The sequence below is a fragment of the Stegodyphus dumicola genome, chromosome X1, assembly GCF_044657685.1.
Source record: "Stegodyphus dumicola isolate Sdum_Otavi_A_Nest chromosome X1, ASM4465768v1".
NCBI lineage: Eukaryota > Metazoa > Arthropoda > Arachnida > Araneae > Eresidae > Stegodyphus > Stegodyphus dumicola.
The window spans coordinates 241352318-241365162 of record NC_140780.1 but is presented as its reverse complement, the minus strand read 5'-3'; the positions used below and the strand labels follow the sequence as shown (position 1 = coordinate 241365162).

At 34.8% G+C, this 12845-nt stretch overlaps 1 protein-coding gene across 3 annotated transcripts in view; it reads right to left on the bottom strand.

The window, feature by feature from the left end:
* The window catches only part of LOC118194134 (F-box/WD repeat-containing protein 1A-like), a 133023-nt gene that overhangs the window by 100649 nt on the left and 19529 nt on the right, over positions 1–12845 (bottom strand). The window lies entirely within an intron of this gene.

Here is a 12845-nt window from a genome sequence, read left to right as displayed (position 1 = left end):
CAGGCAGGGAAAAAGGGGACATATGTAAACATTTAAAAATTTTTTTAGCTATTTCTTCACTTTATCATGAGTTAAACCAAAACTCATTCTGTCAATATTTACACTTGACAGAACCAGTTTTAGTTTAACTCATGATAATGTCAAGAAACAATTCAATTACAACTATTACAATTATATTCTTCGAACTATCACAATAGCTAACAAAATATGGGAATTAAACACCCAATCCACTTCAAGTAGCTCGCATTATTTCTCTACCATCTGATAATAATATCGCCCAAGATTTACAAAAAGAGATATCAGACTTAGTGCTAAATAAGAAGACACAGAGACTCCAGTCCAGAAAGATGAAGATACACACTAAATTCAAGAAATCATTCCAAAAATAACAGTCACCCAAATAACTGTCATTTTCACCAATGCTTTGGCTAGCAAGCTTATAAGTGTACACCACCATGCAAATATCACGTTTCGCAACAGGAAAACTGAATCCCCAGCTGTCAGAGTCAAGAGGTTGAGCTGAGTCATCTATATATTTGTGACTGTTGAGATATTTGTAATCGCATTTGTTTGGTTAAAAGAAGAATAGCTTTCTGTCACGTTAGATGCATTAGCTTTCAGTCAGGTCCGAATTATTCTATCAAAAGTAACATAAGAATATCCCATTCTTATGTTACTTTTGATTGGTTGTTTTATGTGCCTTGTTTATGATTTTTTAAACCATTATCTGTTGTAAAGTTATATATATGGCCTCTGTAAACGTTTTCACACTCTGCTTATCTCTGCTTGTAAATCTGCATGTAACTCTGCTTGTAAATCTGCATGTAACTTTGCTTGTATTTCTCTGCATGTAACTTTGCGTATTGATTGCTCTGTAATAAATATTTATTTTGCGAATCACGGCATTTTCTACGTTCAACAGTGACAATGCATCAACAACCCAGATTTAATTCAACTGGAGCAGAAATATCAGTTATCCCACCATGGCCATCGGAAGAAAGAACTGTGTTTAAGCTTGAGCTGTTTGCAGCAAATGGTACAACAAACAAAACATATGCTAAAAAATTGTCAGAACCGGATTTAGGGCTAAGCAAATTTTTTAGCTGACTTTTAATAACTTAAGATGTCAATAAATCTACTACACTGACAACCAATAAGTATTTGGACACCTGTGATAGAAAAGAAAAAATAACTTTATTCAAAATCAATAGCTAGTAGAGCCTCCACGAGAGGTAATTACAGAGTGGACCTTCCGGGGCATACTTTCCACAAGTCTTTGTATGACAACTAGTGCTATTTTCTTCCACTCGGCTTGGAGAAGACATAGAAGTTCCTTCACCGATTTTGCACGGGTAGTGCACCCCTGAATTCGGCGATGCAACTCGTCTCAGAGGCTCTCGATAGGGTTCAGGTCTGGACTCTGGGCAGGCCAGTCCATTCGATGAACTCCATTGGCACCATACCAAGCCTTAGTTAACGTCGAAACATTGGTAACGTTGGTTACCAGGAGAAACACCCCCAGACCATAATTCTACCTCCGCCGAACTTGACTGTTGGCACAATGCATTCTGGCAGGAGACGTTCTCCAGGTAGACGCCAGACCTAGACCCTGCCATCCGAACGGTAAAGGGTGAACCTTGATTCGTCACTCCAAAGAACCCGTTCCACTGATCTACGGTCCAATTTCGATGTGCTTTGCACCACATTAACCGAGCAGCGCGGTTGGACTTTGTGATCAAAGGCTTATGGGCAGCAGAAATAACCATGAAAACCAAGTAGATGTGCTTCCTTACGAATGGTATTCATTGAAACAATACTCCTGGACGCCTGTTGAAACTCCTAGCGGATGAGGTTCATCGGTTGGGTGCGGTTCTTCCGAATTTCTCTGGACAGCACTCGTCGGTCTCCATCTCCCAGTTTCATTGGTCTGCCGACTCGGGGCACATTCCGACAATCACCGCTCACTTTCCACTTCTTAATCACATAGGTCACCGTCGATTTTGGGTACTTCAGATTGCTAGATATGTCCCTTAAGGATCGGCTACATTTGTGATACCCGATAATTATACATTTCTCGAAATCAGATAGCTCCGATCTGCGAGGCATCTTGCATGCAACTAAAAGCTGATGCTGTTTCCTACATGATATGTACCGGCGGAGCCCGTGACGTACCTTAGGACCGCAGATATCGTCATTTGCATAGGTGTCCAAATACTTATTGGTAGTCAGTGTATTGGAATAGACTTTCTTTCACAGTTTAACTTATTAGTTGACAGTAAAAATAGAAAATTAATCGACAATACCATCTCGTTGACAACTAGAGGTACTGTGTGTAACAATAGCGTCACTCCTACATCCATTGCTAATACTTTCCAAAACCACTATAGAGACATTTTAAATAAATTTCCTAATTTACTTCAACAAAAAAATTATAAAATTTCATAGAGCTTAAAATGTGCCAGAGTTACCAGAGCCTTTCTGAGGTAAATCGTAATTCTAGTAGCAGCATATCGAAGCTCTAAATAAAATGTCTGCGGAACTTCTTTCAAGTAAGTCAAACACAGTTTCAGAGGGCAAATTTCATTTTAAAAATAAATGTGGCTTAAAAATCTAGCATAACTTCCAAATGCATGCCTGTCTTTCTCTTGGGAAAAAACACTTTGGAGGAGGTTAACACTTTTAAAGAAGGATAAGTCCCTATCCACACGTCAAAGGCTTATTCTCCATGTAGTATATTCAGAGAGTGGTGCAATGTTTTCTTCGCGAGAGTAGTAAAAGTGATTACTTAGATCGAGCACATCCAGCGCTGCTGCCCTCTCACTGTAGAGCTCCTGCAGATTTGAACCACATATAACCAAACATGGGACACAAAAATTACCCCAAACCTTATCTTCATTATCATATTGTTATTGGAAAGGATTTGGGGAAAATATGTTTATTCAGTTACATTCTGCTTGACAGCTAGAATTACACTGGCAATGAATCGTGGTCAGAAAGCAATGGACTCTTCTCTCTTTGGTTTCAAAACTACTCTTCTCGATTAAAATTTCTTTTCATACTTTCATACTAGGTTCTAGCATTCTCTTTGTTCTTGGTAGTGACTCTTTGTTTTACTTTTTCCCATTCGTGTGTTGGAAAAAGAATTGTTTTTCTCTCATCCCTTGAAATAGCATATTATAATACTGTATATTGAGGGCTTAAATTCAGCCAGATGCTGGCTGAGCTATTTTTTAGTTTTTGAATGAAGGGCTTTGTCCCTGAAGGACTATTGTTTTCGTTTTGCAATTTTGCGTTGGTTCACTATAAATATTCGTTTCACTTTTCAAAATATTGCCACTAAATGTTAAGAGTCCTGGATTAAATTTGAAGAAATTAAATAATGAAAAATCTGCATAAATGTATGTATATTTCTCACATTGTGATAAAACAACGGTACATAGAGCCATCGAATTTTGAATGGCGTAATCCTCCTACGAATATGGGAGCCCAAATTTGAAATTTGTTTTATTATTGATTTCATATTTTGTAAAATTTTAACAAATTTTTGATTAAAAAACTCAAGAATTTCAAAGCAAGCAATGGCAATGTTGTACAGAAAAAACATTTTTATCTCTAGCGTGTGAGTCTCTATATTGGAAATTCTACAGATATGCTCATTTTAAAACTATTTTGCAATATTGCTGTTGAACTGAATTTTATGGTTTAAGTGCAAAGAATGTGATATTTAAAAAATAAATGTAACACACAAAATGTTACAAAAGCGCCTCTTTGGACGTAATTTAAAATCTGAAACTTTTCATATTTTTTATAAGCTTTTGCCTGTTTTCTATTTATATCTTTGTATTTTATTAAATTTTAATTTAAACTTAATTATTTAATTACCGGGTATTTAATTACTTTATTTTTTCTTTTCTTCCTGACCACTTTCTACAGGGCTCCGGCACTTCCGATTTTAGAAATTAATCCCTGAAATTATTACAACATAAAAAATGATCCAATTAAAGAACATGATGTGCAGCATTACATCAAAACGAAAGGAAATCCTATATTCTCTAAAATCAGAAAACTTTCTCAAGAAAAGCTGATTCCTACAAAAAAGGAATTCGACTATACGCTGCAAGAAGGTCAAGTCGATTACATCTCACTTAAAATCCAGTGACTGGAAACCATATGGTGATTACCATGGACTTAATGTAAACACCTACCAAACCATTACCCACTATATTTCTAAAGCAGTTCTCTTTCTGTATAATATTTTGAATGGAAAAACAATTTTTTCAACTGCATATTTGATAAGGGCCTACCAATAGCTTCCTGTTCACGAAGCTGATATTCCAAAGACTGCCCTCATAACACCTATCCGACTTCTTGAATTTCCTTATATGACATTTGGTTTAAACAATGCTGCACAAAGGTTTATGAACACTGTGCTGAGCAGCCTAGGCTTAGTGTCTTGCTTACCTTGATAACAATCTCATTGTTTTACCAGATGCAGAAACACACAAAAAACATCCTGAATTGGTCTTCAGAAGGCTCAATAACTATAGACTGAGCATAAACATTGCAAAATGCAAATTTGGTCTGAGCAAAGTTGAATTTGTGGGTTATGAAATAACTGCAAAAGGAATTAAACTACTTCCCTCAAATGATACAATTAAACAGTAGCCTAAGGTAAAGTAAACAATATCCTTCACAAGCTTATGCAGATTTGGGGGAGTGTTGAACTTTTAGCATCACTTCATACTAAACTGCAAGTATGAAGTCATTTTTTTAACTACCTGATGACTATTATTTTTAAATTTTAGCATCTATAAAGTTTTGAAATGTTCACAAGTTATCAAATAAACTCTTTACCCTCTTTTAAAACCTAAATGCTAAAACTTTGCGGTATAATTTTAAGTAGAAGATGATGTTCGGTTCTCTTTTTTGAAGGAAATGAGCTTTTGGACATCATGTGATTTGCTCAGAAATAGTTTGGATGATACCATTGTATGTTACATTATTTTTCTTGCTTTCATATAGATTTCTCTAATATTGATTTTATTTATTAGTCCTCCTTCCCTTGCAAGAAGGAATTACTAACAAAGAAATTAAGCTTACTGTAGAAGTTTTTGGCAATTTTATAAATGCTATTCCCCCCTTTTTTTTTCTCACAAACAGATTTTGCATTTAGTACTATTTCCCCCTTTCTTTCTCTCTCTCTCACTTTTTTTTTATTATTATTTTTTATTTATTTATTTATTTATTTATTTATTTTTTATAGATACATTTTCAATTTACTATCCATTTCATTTTATTGACCACAAAAATACGGAGTTCAAGGAACTGATTAGCATCTAAAATTATTTGCAATAAAATCTGCCTTGGCATTTTAAATTTTTTCCATTTGGTGTGCTTATACGTATTTTCTAAGTATTTCATTTTAAAAGCTCATTTCCTTAATTTAATTGTAAAGTCTTTTACTATAAATTTTCAAAGATTATAAAACAAACCCTTCATCTTCTTTTATAACAAAAACTACATGAAAAAATATTAATTAGGCAATTTTCTAGAATTTCATTTTAAACTATGCACTTGTATGGCAGCAACTGAGCTAACATACATAACTCACCAGACAGAATGCGTGTCGGACGTGGTAATTTATCTAAGAAAAACTATTCACATAAAGCAAAGCATATATTGCTCATAGCAGAGTGAGGGCTTATAATGCAGAGAATATATGAATAATTTTACAGCAGTAAACACAAAATTTAGAAGGATTTTCATGTAGGACTTTCTATAAGAAACTGGCTTATATTCACATTATACATGGGGAAATCACAAAAACCAAACAATGTGCCACCTTGTTCACCTGGGTTCAAACCTATAACAAATAATTACCATTAAACAGTCTTTCACCACTTTGCCACAGGTTGGGGGGCAGCTTTTGTATTTAAATGCAGATATTCATTCTTCGTAGAATTTGTAGTTGATGCAATCTTAATTTTTTTTCCCAAAGCAAAACATCAAAAAATTTCAAAATTTGCCATTGTGCTATTAAACGTTATATAAATTATATCCATTCTATATAAAATAGTTACCATTTTCATTAAGCTTTATGCACTGTTAGAGTTGCCACCATCTAGTTAGATTTCACACCAATGTTTATGTTTGGTGCTATATGGCACCCGTTAACAGAAAAGAACCAAAATATCATATATTTAAATTATATATTTCTTTATCAAAAAAAGAAAACAACGTGCTTTTTCTTTATTTTTTGTATTTATTCTCCCTCTGCCTTTTATTCCACATCTAATTTTTCATTTATGATTCAAAATCAACAGAACTCTAGTCTTAAGTTGTGAAGATTCTTATCTTCTTCTGTATATACATGAAAACAAGTGACACTTATAAGGAATTTACATCTGCAACATATGTTTTAGGTTACCAATTCGCCATTCCCCCATCCAAATACTTCAGGCTCATTTGCAAAAATTTAAGTATTTTCAAAACAGATGAGATTATATTGTTCGGCATATTTATTTTAACTTAAATTATATCATAAACTTTTATGGTAGTTTTCAGTTAACTGGACACTCTTGACACCAAAAATAAATGTTGGGGCAAAATCTAACTGGAGGCAGAAATGGCAGTCCTAGAGATATATACAACTTCTTGGGAAAAAAAAAAAATGGTTATTTTATTAACTCGAAAATAAATACAAAAAACAAGAACAAACACAAATTCAAAAATAGGAACACATGTAATTATTTAGACGACAACTGTAGAGTTTCATTCCTAGTTACAGTTCCCAGAATTCAGCCAACATAAGCTCTTAACACCACACATAAATACTCACTTTACGTACTCAAAAATCTCTCCATACATATTTTCCTTGTACTGATGTTATTTGCTTTGCAAAACATTTACAATAAAAAATATAACAGTTTCATATTCAATAAAACTTGATTGAGTAATTAGTATTTTTCTGTTCAAGGGGTACCACTTAATTCCAAATATAAATTTTGCCATGAAATCAAATTAGATGGAGGCAACTCTAACAATAAGTAAAACATCATGAAAAGAAAATATATGAACCTGTAATAACAGTAATCCTACACTTACAAACCAAAACATGACTATCCCCACATTTTTCAATGAACTCATCTGGATGACGTGTAAGGTGTGCACTTGATTAAGTGGGAATGATATTTAACTGCTGCCGAAGAATAAAGGGAATCATTCTTGCACTTACTTTTGCGAGTAATGGGAAAGGCTGCTGATTTAAGCGAATGTGATAGAAGGCAGATTGTAATGGCTTGAGGACTCAGAATGAGTATCTCCGAAAATTAACAAATGGTAGGCTGTTCATGATCTGCTGTTGTTAGTATTTATCCATAGTGGATAAATGAAGGTGAAACCAGCAGTAGACGCCAAGGTGTGGGATGTCCACACATCATAAAAGAGAAAGGACGTTGGAGACTGTCCCGCTTGGTACAGCAAAATCAGTTCCAGGCAGTGGCTCAGTTGACAGCCCAATGCAATGCAGGTCCAAGTGCAAGTATTTCGGAACACACAGTTCAGCGAACACTGTTGGATATGGGACTGTGCAGCAGACTTCCCACTCATACGCCTGACTAAGCATCATTATGAATTACGCCTACAGAGGGCCTGGGAACATCGAGACTGGACTATGGGTAAGTGGAAGACAGTTGCCTGGTCAGATGAATCACAATTTCTCATTCATCACATCGATGGTCGTGTCAGAGTACGCAATCTTCCACAAAAACAGTTACTCCTCCCCTCATTCACTGGTTGCGACAGCATTATACTTTGAGGGACGTTCTCAAGGGCGGCTCTGCGAATTGTGGTAGCTGCAGACTATCTGAACATAATTTCAGATCAGTTGCACCCTTACATGGCATCTGTCTTCTCAACTGGAAATGGAATCTTCCAGCAGGACAACACCCCATGTCACAAGGCTTGAATTGTGTTAGAGTGGTTTGAGCAGAATAAGGATTAATTCCAATTAATGTCCTAGCCACCTAACTCACTGGCTCTTAACCAGATACAGCACATCTGGGATGTCACGGAGCAGCAGCTTAGAGCACAAACACCACCATGACGGAATACCTCGACTTGTGCTACTGCTGCTTACACATTTGGTACAACCTGTCCCCGGTCATCTACCAAGAACTTGTGGCATCCATGCCAAGGCAAGTTGCAGCTGTTTTGCAGGCCAAGGGTCCATGCAATGCATTGTTGAATAGGTGACCATAATGTTTTGGCTCTTCAGTATATAACATAATAATGTTTAATGTGTGCAATGCTGAAGCTGTGCACGATGCCGGATTTGTGCAAGTCTGAATTTTTTAAGCAAAAACAGATCACCGAATACATGCAAAGAACTGATCCTTCCCCAAATTTGTGCAGTTACCTGATTTTTATAACAGATCACTGAATGGGGGGGGAAGAGAACTAGTTCAGCATCATGCACAGTCTTGCCATCGTTCCCATTATACATTGTACAGCTATTCATGATATAAACAAGCGAACACATTCAGAGTTTTGGCTCATTTTGGTGACAGCCTAAATTCCAGTATACAGTCAAAAGTCGTTAATTCGGACACCCATAATCCGGAATGATCTATAATCCGGACCTCAAAGCTAAAAACTTTCTGTGCATGCGTCGTGGTCACGCATGCGCGTAAGACCTTTATGGCTGCGAATACGCGTGTGTGCATGTACATAATACGTTTATGCATGCACGTTTAATGTATAATGGACGGTATAAGCCAGGGGCGTAGCTAGAGTTTCCAGCGCCCGGGGACAACTAAAGAATTTGCGCCCCTTTCTGTGTGCCAAGAATGGAAAACATTTCATAGCATCAATTTGGCACCCTTTGGATGTTGCGCCCGGGGACAGATGCCCCCCTTGCCCCACCCTAGCTACGCCACTGGTATAAGCTAAGCTAAAATTATCTAATTCAGTTAATGTTGCAGATTGCATTGTTCCTTAATCTTCGAATTGGATCCGGCTTATTATTTTTTGCAGACTATTAGAGCAATTTTATAAAAGTAAGCTTGAACTTTCGATTCTGTCAAATAGAATTTCCGATATATATTTACTAATATGTAAAGGATGTACAAAGTGAAAGCATGTTTCGAAGTCCATTAAATAGAAAGTAGAATTGCTGCAAAAAATGGATAAAGGCATATCCTTTGATTATCTAATCATTCCGAAATATGTTTATCAATTTCACGCTGCTCTGCGAGGGGAGGTAAACGACGTGGCGCGCAATGAATTGGAAGTTGATCTGTCAGCACTATCCTTATCTTCAGGGCAGATGTTTTTATTTTATTTGGCTTATAATTCCTTACTAAATGTAGTGTTTCCTCTCGATGTACTCCGTCTTTGATATGATTTAAATCAAATTCCTCATCATTATAATTCGCTTCCGATAGTGAAGAAAGTGACACAGAGGTTATTGAAAACGAAAAAATTTCATTTGACAAATTAGTCGGTATTCTTGACACAGCAATTATAGGACTTGAACAGCGGAACTTTGTAAATAAAGAAGAAATTATGTCTGTTTAATAGAATGAAAGAGAAAGTATTATCACATGAAACGAAGCAACTTAAACAGCTTACATTGAAAGAAATGTTTAATAAAGTAAACAAATAAATATTTAGCTTTTTCTTTTTGTAAATTTTGATACCCTTTAGATCATAATTGTTCTTTATTTCATAAATTACGGTTTCATATTTTTAATTTTATAATTTCTGCATGCCATCTTACCAGATTTAAACTGATGATCTATAATCCGGAAAAATCGATAATCCGGAATCGCTGAAGTCCCGACGAGTTTGGATTAATGACTTTTGACTGTACTTGATGAAGTGATCTTTCTCATGATACTTGCTTTTTATCTCATCCACCACTAAAAACCTAGTTTTGCACAAACTTGATATCATATACAGATAATTCATCTTTTAATGATATCCAGGAGTCGGTCAGTTCCTAACCCTCAAATGTTGCTTCTAGCGTATTTTCGCACAACAGCTCAATAATACCTTTACAGAAGTATAATTCAAAGCAACATAGCCTCTGAAATAGCCCTGAATCTATGCAATCTTGTCAACTGTCAAATGGTCTGAAAGTAATTTTCAAACCAGTTGACAGGTTAACCCTTTGTTGCATCATGTCCACTCTAGTAGACAAAAGTTTTAATTTGTTTATTCTTCTGTAAATGTCTAAACAGATTCCGTTCCTGTGTTTATTCATTCTATATTATTAGAACTTTCAACCATTGATCATAGATGGCTGTATAGCATCACTAAGTAAAGCGTTGCTATTTGGAAAATGGCTGCTACTTCTGTTTCCAAGTTAGTGCAATTTCTCATAGTAAACATTACATAATATTGCTTACACTTTTTTATACTGCCATATTTATTTATAATTAATAATTTTAGACATTTTATTTTAAATGTCAGTTTAAGAAAATTGTGGAGTGGGCAGATAAAGATCTACCGAAAAGAGTGAATTGAAACCCAAGTGTACTGCTTATCAAGCCAAAACACCACTGGAAATGTTTATGTTTGGCAAGGAATTTCTAGAATATTTGACATTTGAATCCAATAGGTACAGGTTACAAAATCGTAGCAAAATGAATTCAATCGCAATCGAGGAAGCGAAGGTATTTTGGGGGATCTGTATGTGCATGTCAGTTGTAGATTTACCATTTACAAGATAGTAATGATCACTACAAACAAGGCAGGAAATGATTTCAAATGCAATGATCATAAATCGTTGGGAAAAGATTTGTATGCATGTACGTATGTGCATGCTGTGCACTGTAGAGAACAAACTGTAGCAATTATTTAAATGTAGCAATTATTTAAAACAAAGTTTGAATAATTTTTTTTTATTATTATTATCACTAAGGTTATTTTAAGAAGAAAAAATACAAACGTTTTTGTTTAACTTCTCTAGATTTTTTGTATGCAACAAAGGGTTAATAAATGCTTTTTAAAAAACACTCATTTGTACAGCATTTGTTTGATAGCCTTTCTATAGACTGATGACCCAATACTAGGCCCATGCAGACTATCATTTCTTTGAGAGTATTAGAATATTTTGCATTGCTTTGGACTATCACTGTGCACAGATTGGGAATTTTTGAATAACACAGTTTTCATTAACACATTACTCAATATTTATCTGCATTTATTCTGACTGCTCTGTGGTTATAAGCTTTTCAAAAATTTTCAGTATCCCCCCAATTTCTCTATTAATGGTCTCTATGCTTTGCTAAGTAATTAAACAAAAGATAAGCACATTTACACAATAACATACAATTTGTGTAACAGTGGTGAATACAATAACTCTCATGAAATTAAACTATGCATCACAGAATGTCACGGAAATAATAAATTCAGATAAATCATAACAACGATAACAGGAAACTTCTCTGAAGAAAGCTGTATTCACATTTACAAATGTATATCTTATTTAAGATTTAATAACTTATTTAAAGATTTAAAATAAGCTGAATTTCGTCAAAGCAAATAAACTGCTAAAGATCAGAACAACAAAACCACAGTTGGAAAGAAAAATGGTTGGGCAGAGAAGATGAAATGTGATTTGTCGAAATCGATGAAAGTTTGTTTATTGGAAGAAAAATCCGACACACATTCAATTTTCATCAAACTTTGACAAAAATACAGTTAATAGAACATACTCTTTCATCAATTCTCAAATATAACATAGTCTTTCTCTCTCCTACAAATGTTTTACTGGAACAAAATCTGTACAGAAGACAGAATTCTTAATCTTTCTAGTCCTGAAATTTTCCTGATAACCTTAGCACTTGGGTTAACTATTCTACTATAAAGACATGGCATTCATTTCTGCTCTTTCACCCCCTTTTTTAATAGCTTGACAATGCCAAAGCTCGTATCATGTTCCTGGTAACATCTCTTCAATGGTTTCCCTTAATTACATTTGTGTTGATATTTTCCTTGCACTATTGATTTCATAGTTTAAAATAGTTTTTGAAAACATGAGAACACCTGTGCAAACAAACAAACCGCATTTAACACATGAAAGTTGAACACAACAGAAAAATTAGCCTTCTGGCCAAAGTAAATTTAGGTGACTTTGAAGGATAGTTAAAACATGACATCTGCTGCATTAATCTGCATACTGACAAAGACAGTTTAAAGAAATTACTTGTGAATTCCCTTTTTTGCAAGACCAGCACATACAGGTGAAGAAATAAACTGGAAATAGCAATCAATAGTAGCACAATGAAAGGTCCCATTTCCTTGTCAAAGCAATTTTTTACAGTTTAAGGATAAATTCTATACCTCATGAAATCTAACCTGAGATCATGTACAAGACTAGAATGACCTTTTCGTGGCTTTTCACCTTGTTCATCAAATTTTCCATATGCACCAGATTGTCTGCAGATGTTTGATTCTGCTGTACATTTGGCGACTTCATACCCGCATATTTAATCAACAGTCTTTTTGTGGGATGAAGCTGAAGTTGAACCTGATTCGAATTTGATATTTAAAAACCAGATTGTTATTTAAACAAAATCCACAGCAAAACTTCCCATTTTCATTTTCTAAAGAAGCAAATTAGATTTTAATTTTGCGATTGTTTAAAAAACTCTTACGACATTTTATAGCAGACACTGTAAAAACTATATTCTTTATTGTCTCCCAAGATGTATACTCTTTCAGTCATGCCTGGACAATAAACATCCTACAGTACATCTTGTTTATTACAGTTTAAAATTAAAAAAAAAAAAAAAAAAAAAAAAAAAAATGGGGGAAAAACAACCAAGAAGCCAGCCTGT